Source organism: Trachemys scripta, chromosome 10, assembly GCF_013100865.1.
Source record: "Trachemys scripta elegans isolate TJP31775 chromosome 10, CAS_Tse_1.0, whole genome shotgun sequence".
Taxonomy (NCBI): Eukaryota; Metazoa; Chordata; order Testudines; family Emydidae; genus Trachemys; species Trachemys scripta.
Window position 1 is genome coordinate 25,664,362 of NC_048307.1, and position 18,690 is coordinate 25,683,051.

Below are 18,690 nucleotides of genomic sequence, written 5' to 3' on the forward strand. Positions count from 1 at the left end.
CTAGACTCCGCCCTCCAAGGGGCGTGTAATGCTCTCTCGCTCTCCCGGTTGGAGGAAGGCCACTCAGCCTCACTACACTTAGACACATGCAATCTTAGAAGGGAAGAAAACCATGGAGCTGGATTCAAGAAGGAAGAGGAATTAAACTGTATACCATGCATGATTTAAACATCACTACACTGTTCTTTAATTCCCTCCTCAAGACCTCCTGTAATAAATGGCCAACTGACAACATCCAGACTCACTGCCAGTAGGAATACTGATACCTATAAGGAAGGGAACCCCCTTCTGCACAGAGCCAGGGGAGGCTGTTGCTCCCCTCTCCTTGGCCATGCAACCATTGCCTGGGACCTCAAGTGGCTCCTTGATAGCAGCCAGGGAGGGAACACAGACGGAGGCAGTATAGATCCCTGCTATGTTGCCTATGCCAATGTGGAAGTCTAAACACTGAGCAAGACATGGTGACTTAGAAAATGGATCAGCCTGTCCTCCACTCTGAAAAATCTGTGAAAGGGTATACACGGAGCCAGGAAAAGCAGAGAGTGGTGATATCACATCACAGGAGTAGCATGCCACTCCATCCCTCCTTGGAAATCATTGGAAAGTGATCAACCTTTTGTGCATATATGTATGTGTGCACTGTACATATGGATTTTCTTTAACATCACAAAATAATATTTAAGGTATACCACATCTAGTAACCTTTGACTATTTACTATTCAGTTGTCTTTGGCAATAATCTCTGTACTTTAAATACAAATCTTTATTTCACATACTGATTTTTTTTTTTAAACTTGCTGGGTAACAAATGTGTTAAAAAGAAAACTGTCACTTGCTAACATACCACATTTTATTATAAGCTAAATTTTTCACTGATGGATAATCCTAGTGATTATGCACATTTTGGTTCAGTATGTCTTATTTGTTCAACGGTGTATGGAATTATGAAGTCTAAATTGGTTGCAGGTCTGATGTGTTCTTCTGACCTTTGGATATAGCCAAGGAAACGCCAAAAACCCCTGAGCTCAAGCTCTAGTGACGGCAGGCTTTGGAGAAGATCTTAGAGGATTCTTATCACCTTCTATGTGAACTACAGACCACACTGCCAAATAGCAGACACATTCCACATGAAGCCTATTAATCAGAACAATAAGTCTTGGAATACCAGGGAAGTTCCAGATAACTGGAGGAAAGCTAACGCTGTGTCAATTTTTAAAAAGATTAAACAGGATGTAAGCAGGGTCTGAATGAGCTCTCCCATGACATTTTGTTATGAGCTGGGGGAAGAGGCTTCAGGAGCAGATCATATTTGCATAGAGATGCCCAGTCATGCAGCAGATGGAGCTGCTTTGCCAAAATGATCAATTTTGGCTGGTTTTGTGTTATAACTCACTCTAGTATTTGAATGCAGGGGTAATGAAATGTTGTTATCCTTACTGTATGAGTAAAGGGCAGCAAAACTGTGTTTAGAATGCCCTGATTGCAGGGATCACTCTAAACTGAACCTGCTATTACAAGTCAAGTTGATAAAGGTAATAATGTTGATGTAATATACTTAGACTTCTGTAAGGTGTTTAGCTTACTACCATATAACATTTTGATTAAAAACTATAGTGATATAAAATTAACATGGCACATAATAAATGGATTAAAAACTGGCTAACAGGTCTCATAATATCACTGTAAATGGCGAATCATCAATTGGATGTGTTTCCAATGGAATCCCAGAGAGATCAATTCTTGGCACTACACTATTTAATATTTTAATCAATGACCTGAAAGAAAGCAAACTAATCGCTGATAAAGTATGCAAGTAACACAAAAATTGCAGGAGTGGTAAATAATGAAGAGGACACGTCTCTGATACAGAGTGGATTGGATTACTTGGTAAACCGGATGCAAGCAAACAGTATGTGTTTTAACATTGTAAACGTAAACACATATCTAGGAACAAAGAATATAGGCAATACTAACAAGATGGAGGAGCCTACCCTGGGAAGCAGTGAATCTGAAAACGATTTTGGGGTTGTGATGGATAATCAGCCGAACGTGAGCTCCCAGTGCGACACTGGGGCCAAAAGGATGCATAACCACAGGAATCTCAAGCAGGAGTAGAGAGGTTATGTTACCTCTTATTTGGCACTGGTGCAACTGCTGCTGGAATACTGTGTTCAGTTCCGTTGTCCACAATTCAAGAATGATGCTGATAAATTGGAGAGGATTCAGAGAAGAAGCCACAAGAACGATCAAAGGATTAGAAAACGTGCCTTATAATGGTAGACTCAGGGGATCAATCTATTTATCTTAAAGGGAAGGTTAAGGCACGACTTGATTACAGTCTATAAGTAACTACATGGGGAACAAATATTTGATAATGGTCTTCTCAATCTAGCAGAGAAAGGTAAGACATGATCCAATGGCTGGAAGTTCAAACTAGACAAATTCAGACTGGTAATAACATGTAAATTTTTAACAGTGAGGGTGATTAACTATTGGAACAATTTACCAAGGGTCGTGGCAGCTTCTCCATCACTGGCAATTTTAAAATCAAGATTGGATATTTTTATTATTTTGGGGATGTTCTCTGGCCTGTTTTATACAGGAGGGTCAGATGACATGATCACAATGCTCCTTTCAGGCCTTGGAATCTATCAATGGTATCACAAATGTCAGTCATTTGCCAGAAGTATACCAAGCAATCCACAGATCACAGGCGTTCAAGATGATTTGGATTAAATACTGATGTTAATCCCTTACCCCTTTTATTCTAGTGCTGAATGCAGATTACTTAGTTGAATATCTGTTTAAACATATCAGTTATCCCATATATTATTATTAATATAAATTAGGGTGACCAGACGTCCCGATAAAATCGGGACTGTCTGATATTCAGTTGTTTGTCCCGCGTCCCGACGGATGTATGGTCGGGACGCCATTTGTCCCAATATTTTGGCTCGGGGCACTCCTCCTTTTTTGCTTCGGCGGCACTCTGGCTTTTTTTTTGCTTGAGCCCTGCCCTCCCGTGTGTCCCGATATTTTGTTCTTGTCCTCTGGTCACCCTAATATAAACAGTTAATTTATGGAGACAAAAGCCTCTTGCCTTATCTGGTTGCTGGGAAAAATAGAAGCAACTGTAATATTGGCTTTGTAGCGAACCAAGTAACTAGCTACACTATGAAACTACTTTAATCACTAGCTAAGAAGAAATAAATATTCCTGTGCAAACAGAAGGTTATTTTCATGACCATATCAGCTAGCAGAGAGTGAGGAGGACTGTGAGGAGTTGGGAGTGGTAGGTAGTTATACCCACAATCTATAGAATGCTGGGGTTTCTCCAAGAAATTTACTACTCTGAGTTATGTGGCTGAACAGCCAGGATAACGACTCCCAAGATGGGCTGTATGGAGACAGAATTATGGAGATATTACATCGCCGGTGGCAAACACTCTGCTTGATGGGGTATAGCTGAATTCATTAAGGTTTATAAGAATTTGAATCCTTGGCTAGAAGGTGCTATCAAAGCTCAAAGCATTATAGTAATTATTATTATTATTATTATTATTTACATTGCAGTAGCACCCAGAGGCCCCAGTCAGGATAGGGACCCCGTTGTGCTAAGCACTGTATAAAACACAGCCCCCTGCTCCAAAGGTATCACCATTGAATTCAACACTAGAGACCGATTTTGTAATTCCTGCACCAAAAGTGTCAACGTAAAAAGACTAAATTATATCTTCCTACCCATCTCAAGCTGGAATGTACGTTCTGAAAGAAGGTGGGGCTGCTCTGAATCCCTTTTTTTCCCACTCTACATTTTACCACATGCATTTTCTACACCAATATCCATCTAGATGCTTAGGCTTCCCCATCACTATAATATTTGAACATCTCACAGACATTAACAAATGTATCCTTAACGACCCTGTGAGGTCAGGAAGCATTATCATCCCCATTTTCACAGCTGGGGACCCAATGCATGAGATATTAAACAACATACCCAAGGTCACACGGAAAGTCTGTGGCAGAGCAAGGAACTGAACTCAGATATGCTGAGATCCAGTCCAGTAATCTAACAGGACTATCATTCTTTTCATGATTGCAACAAAACTATGGCTCATAACACAAGCCAGCCATTGACGTCAACACTAACTCATCAGGACTAATGTTGGTAACAAGTCCTGTTTGAGTAGCATGTTGAAGGAAAGAACATAGCCAACCAATGAAAGTAGTAGTGCAATCTCAAAACAGCACACTGGATTTTTCCAGGGAAACTTATAGTATATTTTCTGCTCTTTTGAACTGATCCTTCTACTTATTATGTTCTTATTCAAAAGCACTTTTCTATCAAATAAATTTATTCTTTTATATGTGCATCAGTTTCAGTGTATTATCATGAGAGCATGTGCTAAAAGGAAAAGGATCAAGATCTAGAAAGATTGGTGCACAGCAGCAAATGAAAGCACAAGGTAACTACGAAGACAGGTTATTTTTACTCCCAGTAATATAAGATCTAGTCATGTTACTGATTGCTGTGATATTTACAGACACATGGTTTTACTATAAGTGACCAGACATACTAGCAAAGAAAAGGATGATTTATTTTATAAGCCTTCAATAGGAAGTGGCTCCGACACATTAGAAAGCAACAGCCAGAGACCTGTTAGGAAATACAAAATGTTCCATACAATGCACAGGACTTTAACACTTGATTAAAACAAAATACCCAGATACAGCAGCTCCTAGGGGGTAGAGACAAAATGTCAAAAACATAAATGTCATATATGCCTTCAAGAAATAGAAACAGAACACATCAGCATCAAGCAGTAAAGGACAAAACAAACTGGGACATTCACCGCCACATTCTGTTCATAATTTAGAACACTGACTTGCTAAGGGACTAAAAAGTAAGCCCTGAGAACTCCAAACTTTTTGAGGAGGAAATGTGTCACTCATTTAAAATGCCTGCCGTCCTTGAAAAGGAATGAGCATCTTGTTTTCACTGGAGTATCAAATCAATATTTACATACTGACAACTACTACAATCAGAGTGATTTGATTATATCATAGGTGTCTTCCATAAAGAGGCACACCACATACACTAACAGGAGGTAGACAATCATTTCTATTTATGACTGCTCCTGACACAGGAAATCAAACCTTTAAGATTCCTGCAGCAAAGGGATTGCAGAACTTTATGGCCCTATCTTCCTTAATCAGCTATTTGACTCCTTGAGCCAAGCCACCATTTCAGGGAGAGGAAGAAACACCTCTGGACAACGTATAAATTTGTCTTCGTCGTCACTAATAAAGGACTTTCCTGTCTCTCAGCACCCTATCGGGGATAGGATCAGTTATTATGATTACTCCTCGGGGCATTCTGTGCCAAAAAATTAAAAATTCTGCACACAATATTTTAAAATTCTGCAAATTTTATTTATCAAAATAACCCTACATAATAATGCCATTTTCAATTATTTTGGTAATTTATTTCAAAATACCTGTCAGCAAGTATGTCTGTAACAATACAGACACACAAAAATTCTCCCTGGAGTAGAGAGTTAAAGAAACCCCTATGACAACCCAGTTCCTGTTTCTCTGCCCCCTTCCCCCCACCACAGCCCAGCCGGGGAGCCAGGCACCTACAATCCCTCCCTGCAGAGGCCAGCCATGGCCACCACTCAGGCCCAGATACCCAAAGCCCCTCCCCCGAGATCCAGCTGCGGGGCTTCCCCTTGCCCAGATACATGCACCCTCTCCTGGCCAGATACCTGCACCCACTCCCCAACCCAGGGTCCAGCCACGGGTCCCCCCCTTTTCCCAGATACCCGCACCCTCTCCCCTCCATAGCTCAGCCATGGAGGCCTCCAGGCCCAGATACCCGCACTCCCCACACCAGAGCCCAGACTCAGGGCCACCCCTTGCCCAGACACCTGTACGCCCTCCTCCCTAGAGACCAGCCGTGGCCCCCCCAGCCCAGACACCCACCCTTCTCCCCACCCAGAGCCGAGGGATCCAGAGGGAGAAACAGCCTGATGCTCGGTCCCAGGCTTACATGCCACCCTCTCCTTCCCTCAGGGCATGCTGGGATCTGCAACTGACAGGAACCCTCTAGCTCCCTCTCCCTCTCCCCGACAGTGTCTTCTATGTGCGATCTGGGCTCTGCCAGGTCCAGTGGTCCCTAGTGGCAGCTAGCAGCACTGCAGCCCATTTCTATGGTGGAAAGGAAAAATGCACGTTAATTTCTGCAAAATTATGCATTGCGCAGTGGCGCAGAATTCCCCCAGGAGTAATTATGGGGAGTGATGTGGCAGAAAATCACATGCAGAGGGACCCATGGCCCAATACCACTTTCTATTATACATGTGCAACCCTAATTAAGCCAATTAGCTTGTATGCATAATTAAGAGCAAAATTTGGTCCCCAATCACTATAAATAGTCTACAAACTTAGGTTATCCTTTGTAATAATCAATACGATAACTAGCCTAACTAGTTTGATCACTAGCTTAACTGTAAACTATAGCTATGAAGTCTTTCAGTGTAGCTGGAAGGGAATATATGAAACACTGGCTAAAAATTAAGTTGGCCTGGCATATTCTTTGCCCTTTAGAACTTAAATGTTTTGATGGTGGCATTTTTCCTATACTCACTGGTGCAAGAGCTACCAAAAACAAAACATACCTACTGCAGCTCACAAAAAAGGAATTAATATTGTAAACAACATGCAATTTTCTAGCAAGTAGAAACTGGGGAGAAGAGTTTGAACCTTATTTTGACAAAAGTGATGGGATGACCTCAGAGAAAGGCACATCAGAAAATGGAGTGGGAGAAAAAAAAAACACCAGCGTTGGATTGCTCAATTTCAGTGGATACCCAAATAGCCACAGTGGTGAAAAATGCCCTCTTCCATCTATGGCTGACTAGAAAACTGTGTCCCATACTACTGAACTCTTTCAAGCTTTGAAGCTAAACTAATTTTCAGGAGGCAACTGTCCTCTCTGAAGAGAAAATAAGCATAGTAAATGCTGGATATTCAGTGCAATCAACCTCAGTACATCACTAGGAACCTGTTATTTTCCAACAAATTTGAGGGATGGATGTGTGTATGTATGCATGGCAGGGGCAGGTTTGCATAGTGTCACTCAAGTATCAGCTATATGATACAATTCACTCAGACATAACAAAATCAGTGGCCCAATCTCCGTTTTAGGACTAATTTGGCATAACAAGTGTCAAAGCCGTTTAGACACTAGCTACTTAAATTCACATCAAAGAGGAGAGAAGTCTTAAACCTTTTTTAAAAAAAGGTTAAATAGTGTGAAAGGATGAACTAAAGGGCTACACAGAAATCAGGTAGGGTCTCGCATACCTATACTCCCAACATTATTTCATCATTTCCCGCTTGTCAGAATTAGGCCGAAGCAAACCTTGCAGCATTCAGCTTGAGATTTTCAAAGCCAGACACATATCTGTTCTAATAAGTGTAATGGAAAATGTGTCTAAATCCCCTAAAACTGTTTTGAAAACCTCAACAACCATCTCCAGACTCCAGCTGATGAGACTGCTTGGAAGGCAGAATTAAATTAACATTGATCTAATTCAATAAGGTACTTAAGCTCATGTGCAACTTTAAGCATATGAATAGTCTCAATGAGATAAATGAGACTACTCGTGCTTAAGATTACTCATGAGCTTAAGTATTTTACCAACTCTCGGCCACAGTGCAGAACCTCACAAATATCTGGAAGACTCAGTGGAAATCAGCAAATACTGCAAATCAGCAAGGCAACAAAGAAAAAGGCTTGGCAACTAAATCCAAACTGCACTATATTCACTTATTTGACAAGTGTAGTTTAACGATCATAGTGTAATTGTCTGCAGTACATTTTGACAAAATAATTAAGCTATTATTACAACTGCTAACAGATCTGATGAAAAATGGGAATAAATGATCTTTTTTGTGTGGGGGAGAATTACAAGATGCATGGAGTAGGCAAACATGAAATAGCCCAGCTCATATTTTAGTTTCTTTTTAGCCACCTAACTCTTTCAAAAGAAGCACATTCATGTCTACTAAACTTTGGGCAGTTAATTTCATTTTTAATCTTTCTATTACATTTCCAGCCAATTTAATATACTGGCATAATAGCAATCCCCACCAGAGTCCAGATAATGAGCTGGGAGGTTATTTCCTACACTCTTCTTCATTTCCTCTTATGACATCAGTATCAATGTTTATAATGCAACATCAGTTCATATATTATATTATTTTTGCAGCAGGAGAGTTTGTTAACTCTTTAATAAGTCACAGGAAGACAAAAGATTAAATGCATCAATTCAATTCTACGCTAATCAAACTTAACATGCAAGATTGGAGTTTTCAAGCACATGTAGCAGGGATGGGTCATCCTAGCCCCTGCATACCCTAAGACTTTGGTAACTGTCCACTTCTCTTTATACACAGTCGCCTATATCCCAGTTTACCAAGGTATATATCAAGTTCCAGTTTGATATGAAAATAAGAATGTATTCAATGCCTGTAATTACACATTTGCTCTTAAGACAAAACCCAAGCCCAGCAGATCTCAATAGCTACAGAAGATATTTCCCATTTCTGAAAGTAAACACCTTTTCTCCCATGGTTGCAGAATGACAGATCAGATATACAATGGCTGACAAGAGCTGCCCCCTTCCCAAGAAAACAGTCTGTGTTCCACCCAACATGGCAATTACTGAAGCTTTGAGAAATGTGTCCGCCTGTGTAAAATACCTATTTTAATTATAGATTCATAGCAGTTAGAAATGGAGATGGCCTATTTGGTCAGGCTGTCCAGCTCCCTGCTAATGCAGGACTGATCCCCGCAATACATTCTCCTAGTGATGTTTATGTATTCTACTCATTTAAATGTCAAAATGATGGCACTGTCTCCCCTTCCCTTGAAATCCTGTTACACATCTCAGTTGGCCAGGGCAGGGAATGGGAATTATGGTGTATGGTCAATCAAATGTAGACATGGAAAAACAAAAGCTTTTTAGGGGTTTGGGGGAAAATATTGTCTGACTGCTGAGGAGCAGCTACTTGAACAACAGTCAACTCATACATGTTCAGATGTTGTTATTCAAACAACCTTGATTCATCTTCCACTACAACATCAGACTGCGACAGCACTCACTATGTGCCATACCTCCCACACAAACCTTTTCAAAGCAAGTTAGTTCCAGCTTCAGTCATCTACATCAATTGAGAAAGCAAATGAACAGACATTGGCAGCTTTGAATTCAGTTCAACTGTAAATCTACATTGAGGCCTCAATCCAAACACTTACATACATGTATAACTTTACTGTAAATGAGTAAGCCCGTTGAAATCAATGGAGTTACTCATGGTAGAAAATTAAGTAAGTGGGGCCTTAGCTTCCCAAAAGAGCTTTAGAATAGAAGTGTACATTACACTTTGCCATATTATTTTTCTGACTTTGCTGCACCTGCACATCAACATTTATACAGCATCTTCCATGCCAAGGTATTTAAGTAGGCAGCATGTAATTTCCCTAACTGAAATTTAGCTGAATCAGACTTTGGGGTTTCTAGTCTCTCTTTTAATGAAAAGCCCTTTCCCCCTCCGGATAGATCATGCAAATTTGTGTAATAGGTTTCAGAAAAGCAAATATCCCACAGTTGACTTAGAGACAACACGTGGGGAGGAAAAGCTTTCTGCAAGAGGAAGGAGGATAGTGTGATAGCCTAGAGATACTGCAAGAGACTGTCTGCTAGCTTTAGTATTTTTTGAGTAAACATTAGGAAAGTCTATATTTATTTGCTGACATTCCCATGAGAAAAAGACAGCTGCCATATGTTTGACATTTGTTGTGTGGCAAGTGGAATCCACCTTTAAAGCTCTCATCTCAATCCACATTTCTTGACCATAACTTTTAAAGGGAAAGATCTGAATAACTGCAGAATTTCCTTGCTGAATGAGAGGATTTTGATAGCGAGAACTACAACATAAAAAAAAGTTTCCAGTCCTTTTTACAAGTCACTTGACATAGTCAAACTTCATTCTGCTAAAGATTCATGGTTCCAATGACAATTCTTTCATCATATTCATTTCAATTTATTCTAAGAGAAAACCTCCCAAGCTGTGTTTTTACAATAAGCTCTAGAGAACAGGCTCAGTCCACCCCTAAATTGGAGGGGTGCCTTACAAGGAGAACTAATTTCTATAGTTAGGAGAATAGAAATCTCAAAATAAGCTATGTGCTGCTGTGGAATGCGATACAAAAGAACAAATATTACAGGTAGACGTTTTTTATTTGGAGGCTAGATAAAAGAGGAGGTAGTATAGAGGAGAAAAAAGGCAGTCAACATTCTGAAGTCTCTCTTATACTCCAAGAGCCTTCCTTCACCTCACACTGCTGACAGACTCTCCCTATAAGAGCTGTAACATCCAGATTATGTAGATTCCTGAATTAGGCCCTAATTTAACCTCAGGCATATACAGTATTTAAATGCTTTGCTGAATAGAGATGGACTGCTAAATCGGAGGCCTTCATGAATTCCGAAGTCAAGCCTCTTTTACTCTGGGGTGAGATGAAAATTAGACATTTTCTGCACTACGCAGTGCGGTAGCGATGTTGGTCCCAGGATATTAGAGACACAAGGTGGGTAGGTAATATCTTTTATAAGAGCTCTGTGTAAGCTCAAAAGTTTCTCTCTCCCACCAACAGAAGTTGGTTCAATAGAAGATATCACGTCATTCACCTTGTCTCTTTAGTTTTCTGCACTGTCAGACAAGCCTGTCCCAATTACTTGATGGCTGAGCCATTACAAACATTGAATCTATCTCCCCTTGTAAGTATTCTCACACTTCTTATCAAACTGTCTGTACTGGACTATCTTGATTATCACTTCAAAAGGTTTTTTTTTTTCCACTTACTTAATTGGCCTCTCAGAGGTGGTAAGACAACTCCCACCTGTTCATGCTCTCTGTATGTGTGTATATATATCTCCTCAATATATGTTCCATTCTATATGCATCCGAAGAAGTGGGCTGTAGCCCACGAAAGCTTATGCTCTAATAAATTTGTTAGTCTCTAAGGTGCCACAAGTACTCCTGTTCTTTTTGCGGATACAGACTAACACGGCTGCTATTCTGAAACCTGTCATTTTAGAAAGGCACTGATGAACATCGGTAATGTAGCAATCTTTCTAAAACATTGAGCTAAATTCACTGTGGCTTCAGAGAAGTTACACAGGGATGAATTTGGCCTATTTGGACAGTGGAAGAAATAAGCCATGAGGTCTGGCATTTTAGTTGTTACAGACTCTGCAAACTGGAATTTTTATTTTTCATTGACAGTATGCTGAAACAAACAGCCCCAGTGCAATAGGTCAGAAGAGCACTTTCCTTAAGGATGTTTCCTTAAGTTGTTCTTGGATTGTATTTTAACTTCTCTTGTGCTCAGCTATGCAGTGGGAGCATTGTTGTAGACTGCTCAAAAAAGGTGACAGTCCAAAGTTTATCCTCTCACCTGTAAAACAACCATTATAAGTGAGACTCGAGTGTAGGGTTAAACAATAAAGTAATTTTACTGGACATTGCCAAGTCAATATCCTTTGATGATCTACTGAAGCTTTGAACAAGAAATACTGCAGCCTGCACCTCCTCCCTTGCTGCTTCTAGTTAATGGCAGAAAGTTAATCAGAAGCTGAAGTTTTATGACATACTTTGGGAACACCATTGCAAGCCTGCAACGCCAGCTTACTAACTGGCATGTAGAAATCCATTATATCAGAGCCATTTGTGGATTTTGACCACATCTAATAAATCAGTTACTTTCTCTCCCCTCCCCCAACAGTATAATAAAACTTAACCTTAGGAGCTGTTCCAAGTCATTTAACAGACAGTTCAGGAACATTTGCACTGCAGATTTCCTGCATTCACACCAATGGCCGTACAGAGGAGTGAAAATCATAATTCTTAAGAAACTGCACTCTATACAACCACTACATTCAGATAATCAGGACACAGTCTATGACCTTACTCAGAAGCTTCTTGAGTTTGCTTAAAATATTGCCTGTATGTCATCTGAACTTGGTTCATTCCTCAGCACAGAGAGGACAAGTATTGACATGTTATTGCAGGACTTTTGGCTAGACAGGATTACATGAATATGGAAATCAAGACACAGAAAAACACAGGGAGATATTATCTCTCTGAAAATACACAAGGACCTTTCTTGGAATGTAAAGACTGGCCCATACACTAAAAAGCTGGGTGTGTAGAAAATGTGTTATCTATCCTACCCCAGAAAGCCCTTCCTTTTATCTTTACTTCTCACTTCACTGAGTCCTCATTATTTGCTCTTCTTCTGTACAAATTCCCAATTCTCTTCCTACTGGGTGTGTAGAGTTTCTCTCTCTCCCCTTATCTTCCTCCTTCCATATCCATCCCAGCCTTGCCTCTAAAGGTTTGGAAAGTTGCACATGCACAAGTTCCTTCTTGCCTATTACTTCTGGCCCATTGTGCATCTGCCTGCTTCTATGATATCAAAAAAACAATATGCACACTGAACAAAGGTGTCAGCAAGAGCATGCATGTGTTTATAATGCATGGGCGAAAGAGGGGGGAATAACAAAAAAGCCCAAACATCCTTCCTTCTCTTTGCTTTGACTGTGCTGAGGCTGCCCATCAGCTGGAATTCCTACCATACACACACTTCCCCAGACTTCTCAATGACCTTGCTGTGTCTCACACATAGTCAAGCATGGACTCTCAGGTTCTCTCTCTGCCTTCCCACAGCAGAGTCAAGCAATCTGCTACTTCCTTGGATCAGTCAAGAAACTGACTAAGTACTGAATAGGGCCACAGGAGCTAGGATTACCTAGCCAGCATTTGACTGTCCTGAGCCGTTTTTTTTTTTTAAATAGATTTGCCAGTTGCCCGAAAAATAATATAATCTTCTGAGGTTTTTTTACCTGGGTCTAAAAATTTGCATTATCATCACAATACACTGGGATATCTAATGTTAAAGGTTTGTGTCCAACTGAAGATGCTGCAGTTTTCCAACTTCTGCAGTTTAAGTGATAACAGCTCAAAACTGTTGAAAATACAGCAGCTCTTTGCCCACCAACACTCAAGCACACCACACATGTGAGAGAGGGTTTAAGTCATGCGAAAATGAGGAGATATGCAAGGTATATTAAACAATGGAAGATCAGGGCAATGGTGCAAGTGCTCCTACTACATCCCTGAAAAAAAGCTAGCATCAGAAACTGCTGATTCACTGACAACTGGCTAAATGAAACAGACTACAAGGACTGGCTAGCAAAATGTGCTAATAAAACAAACCCCCGTTTGTTATCAATGATGTTATCAATCTTATCTATATGGCTTCCCTATCTAGATACTATAAGCAGCTGTCGAGGTGGGGTTGCGAAGTTGCCTTGTGGCTGGGGTTGCGGGGGAAGGGGGGATGCTTTTTTTTTTTTTTTTTTGCTGCTCATTTCAAAGGTGATCACTCTAATAAGAGCACCTCCCAGCTTGGATATGAGTGCCCTGATCTCACTGTTTAGAGAGATGCCATACAGGGACCCAGCACTGGTGCAGCTTGGCCCCAAGCTCCGTTTCAGAGGAAGGGAATAATTTCAGTGATGTAGATGGTGTATGGGGCAGAGCCTACACAAAAGCCACTCCAAAATTCAACTCACGACAAGCATCTCTCCCCCCTTCTTACCCACATCAAACACAGAGTAACAAGTAACATTCTTATAATGTGAAGAGGTAAGAGACACAAATAAAGCAGTGATTTGGACCCTCTAATAATCAGTACTGGATATCTCTTGAATAGCATTTTCCCTCATTTCAGATATTTTATGATGCTGTTAGACATTCCAGTCCTGGCTGCATTCCAGAAGGACTCAAGAATGGCAAGCTAAGATTGAGAAGGAGAGCTGCACATCCAGATGGAGGTAGACTAGCAAAATAATGTTGCAGATGTTTACACTATATCTGTTTACACCGGCACTGTTTGTCTTTCATTTGAAACCCCCACATATTTAATCACAAGCTGATTTTAAAAAATAATTATAATTATAAAAATATGAACACCCCCCCAACACTCAGGATGTTTATAATCAGTTTCACCTCTGTCTGGAGACGGAGTCCCACAATGCCACTGTGGACAGGCCTCCAGACAGCAATTCCAGGCCCCAATGCAGAAAAGTTAATGGCCCCCATAGAAAGGGATGGCTGAGGTTTACGACACAACTTTTTATCCTATGTACTTTGATAGCACATTAGAACCCACTATACGTTAGTTGTGGCGTTGCTAGATCTAGTTAATTTTTTTCCAGTTACAGCACCAGTATTATATTTAGGCTCACAGTTTGTTTAAGATGTAGAATTTGTTGTTCTGAATTATATATTCAAATTAAATAAATACATTATGGAATGAAATTAATTACTATATAAAACATTTAAAGAAGCGCAAAGTAAGAAAACACCTGAAGTATCAAGTAGGCTAATTAAACACCTAATCATGATTCGTGTGTGATCTAAAGACCAGGAAAAAGACGATATACCACATGTAACTGAAAATGAACAATAAAGTTAAACTACACGATACAATACTTGCACTGCTGGTGTTGTGGGACATCAACACCCAGAGCAATGAGGAGACGGCAGGCATGGTGTGCCACATCCACTGGAAGATATCTGAGGAGGTGGCCAGGGCGAAGGCAGAGGGAAAACCTGCACCTCGTTCCCTGGTTGAGTGGTGAAGGTGGCCCCTCATCCTGTGCTCATGATAGTGGCTCGTCAACCAGTTCTAGTGGCAGTGAAGGGAGGGCTAGCCCCGGCTGCCTTTTGGCAAACTTAGGGAGGCTCAATTGGGTGGCTGAACTTGCTGGCTTGTGTTTGGTGAGGGGCTGCAGCCCTGGTGGAGAAAATCTGGTAGCACAGAGGAAGCTTGTTCCTCTTTAAAAAGTCTCCCTGTCCTCAGCCCCGCAGCCAGAGAGCCAGCATGGCAGGCACAGCGGCTCCTGAGCAGTCAGAGGAGGCAGCAAGCACCGTGGTTTCCAGGCTGCTGTTGCTGATGCTCTGCCAGACCAATAGGGTGCAGCAACGTTCTGGCAAACTGTTATTGTCACAATGAGGGCTGGTGCTCTGTCCAGTGCAGCAGGAGGAGGAGACCAGATTTCTTTATCTTAATTTTTATTTAAAAAAATATACTTATCTATCCCATCCGCTACCGGGCCCCTGGGCAAATGACCCCTTTGCCCCCCCTTCTGTTGGCGGGCCTGACTGCAGATACTGAGGGCCAGATTCTGATCTCAGTTACAGAAGTGTAAGTCCATAGTTACTTCTCCTATTTACTGAGATCAGAATCTCACCCTTTGGGTTGAAATGGAGACATTGTACCTGCATGTGTGGCCATTTAAAAATTAGGATACTGGTTACAATTAACGAACAAGAACAGTTGCTCACTTCCTGTGGCTGCAGACAGACATGCAAAAAGAATAGTTATTCTGGCTTTAAGAATAGGAAGAAAAAAATAGTACAAAAGGTTTGTCACCTACAAAGATGGATATAGTTCAGTGGATTTGATTTAAATCAAATTGATTTAAATCATTATTTAAATCACTAGTCAGGAAGACTCGCTTTAATCATGGATTTCTACATAAAAGTGCATTTCTTGTTGGTTGTTTTAATCTTAATACATATTCTTAACAACTAAGAGATAGATGTAGGTTTTATTTTTAGAAGGTACACACTATACATTTTTAAAGTGATTTATTTTGAAAACTTTTCAGATTAGTTTTACTGCTATATCAAAAAATGAATAATTGTTTGGTTAGTTCATTTACCAAGGGTAATTGAAGCAGATATTTATGAAGTCATTGGGAGGTGAACTATCTCCAGTTCAACAGGTTAATCATTAATATTTGGAGGATTTTCTTGCCATTCTGTATTAGGAGGAGAACATCACCAGACAGACATTTAAATTGTTTTATTTAACTAAAACAACAACTTTATGTATTCTGGATTTTTTTCTTCAACAGCAAACATAATATTTTAACAAAACAAGCATATGAATTTTTGAGTTTAGTTAAACATTCAAGTCTTTTAAAATCAGGTTTATTTTTGTTAAAATTGCTTTTTTACTAAAATAGTTAAATGAAATATTTAAAAAAAAACCAAACACATTTAATTGACTATGTCAGCCAGGTCAACATGAGAAATATTGGCTTCTGCAGCTAACTCAGTCCTCTTCACCTTCATTTTCCTGTTTGTTCATAATCTGGAAAAGAAAAACAAGCTTTCCTGCTTTTTCAGGTCCCAAACGATTTCTTAATTTGGAATGAATTAGTCCAAAGGAAGAAAATATTCTTTCTACACCGTCAGAAGAAGCTACTGCTGTTAAAGATTATCACTTCAACAGTCTCTGAATCCAAGTGCTTAAGTGACTTCCACCAGTTCATTGGTCTCTTTTACGGCCTGCTGCCATTATAGGTTCTCTCTTCTAGTAAGAGAATAGTATGGTAGATCTCAAATCAATGAAAGCTACACTCAAAGACCTCAAGACTTCTGGAATATGCTGCTCAAACAGTTTCACTTTTATTTCTACTGCCTGTCACTCCCTTCTCACATTTATCTTCGGACTTCTTCTCCTTGTCCAGATCTACTCCGCCCCAACAATCTTCTATTCATTGAACTTTTTGAAGCTTTGCATTTTTAGAGAGAGGTAAGGAATTGAGTCTGTGTACACAAATTTGCAGAGGGACAATAGGGTTGAGATCTGTTATTTCTCACCTCTATATATTATTTATTTAAAATATTTTTGCTGCTAACAAGCATGTTACCTCTGGAGACACAAATCCACAGTTTGAGAACTGCAAAACTAAGCATCTCTAATGGTATCTTCTAGACTGAGCACCGAGTCCCATTAGGTAGATAGAAAGATTAACCTAAATAATCTATACAGAAGCACCTGGAACCCCATAAGATTGGGTCCCTAATCCATGAACTATTGGAACTCATTTACAAAACTTTTCTTAAACATTAAATGAATAGATTGTCTCATACTATAGAATTAGAATAGTATAATTGAGCTATAATGTATCTTAATTAAAACTATCTTTAGATAGGTTTTTTCCTCAAAAACATTTTATTAAAAAAATCTGATTTAAATAAAAACATCCGATTTTTTTTTAATTTTTAAAGAAAATCATTGATTTTTATCCAACCTGATATAGTGTACTTAGATTTTCAGAAAGCCTTTGACAAGCTCCCACACCAAAGGCTCTTAAGCAAAGTAAGATGTCATGGGATAAGAGGGAAGGTATGCCCACATCTTGAATACTGCATGCAGATGTGGTCGCCACATCTCAAAGACATATTGGAATTGGAAAAGGTTCAGAAAGGGGCAACATCTGAGGAGAGATTAAAAAAGACTGGAACGTTTTATCTTGGAAAAGAGATGACTAAGGGGGGATATGAAAGAGATCTATAAAATCATAACTGGTGTGGAAAAAGTAAATAAGGAAGCATTATTTACTCCTTCTCATATCACAAGAACTAGGGATCACCAAATGAAATTAATAGGCAGCAGATTTGAAACAAACATAAGGAAGTATTTTTTCACACAATGCACAGCCAACCTGTGGAACTCCCAAGACTATAACAGGGTTCAAAAGAGAACTAGGTAAGTTCATGGAGGATAGGTCCATCAATGGCTATTAGCCAGGATGGAGTCCCTCACTTCTGTTTGCCAGAGGCTGGGAATGGGCGACAGGGGATGGATCACTTAATGATTACCTGTTCTGTTCATTCCCTCTGGGGCACCTGGCATTGGCCACGGTCTGAAGACAGGATACTGGGCTAGATGGACCTTTGGTCTGACCCATTATGACCATTCTTATATTATTTAATTGCACTTGCTTTTTAAAATTGCCAAGATACAAGTGTCACTTTGAAGCAGTTACCCAAATATTGACTGTCCCTTGTAAATCCACTCTCCAAGTCATTGTATATACCAAAAAAAGAACAGGAGTACTTGTGGCTCTAATAAATTTGTTAGTCTCTAAGGTGCCACAAGTATTCCTGTTCTTTTTGCAGATACAGACTAACACTACTGCTACTCTGAAACCTGTATATAGCAAGGCACTCTCACCTCTCTCATGCAGTAACCTGGGAAAATAAGTTATTCAAGCACGAATCTTGGGTTTTCACCCACCCCTTCATTCTGGACTAATTCCTTCTCTGTGTCCCCAAACACACACTCACATTTGGTGATTCTGTTTCCCTTTCCCAGCAGCTGCATTGCAGAAATAACTGTGAAGTGAGAGACAAGATTTTGCTTTGCGCTGGCCAGGATGAGAGAATACTGAGCCGACAGCCTCATCCCTTGATGTAATGTAGCCTCATATGCCCTCTCTGAAGACTCTTGGGGCAGATCTACGCTACGGGGCTATATGTGAATAACGTAGCTAGAGTCGACGTACCTTAGGTCGACTTACTGGTATCTATACTGTGCTGGGTCGACGGGAGAAACTCCCCTTATGCTTCTTATGCTTACTTTATGCTTCTCGTTCTGGTGGAGTACCAGAGTTGACGGGAGAGCGATTGGCGGTCGATTTAGCAGACCCGCTAAATCGCCCCCTGGTGAATCAATCATCACAGTGTAGATCC

General features: G+C 40.2%; 1 protein-coding gene across 2 annotated transcripts in view; it reads right to left on the reverse strand.

The window, feature by feature from the left end:
• ABAT (4-aminobutyrate aminotransferase) overlaps positions 1 to 18,690 on the reverse strand; it is a 150,834-nt gene that overhangs the window by 119,016 nt on the left and 13,128 nt on the right. The window lies entirely within an intron of this gene.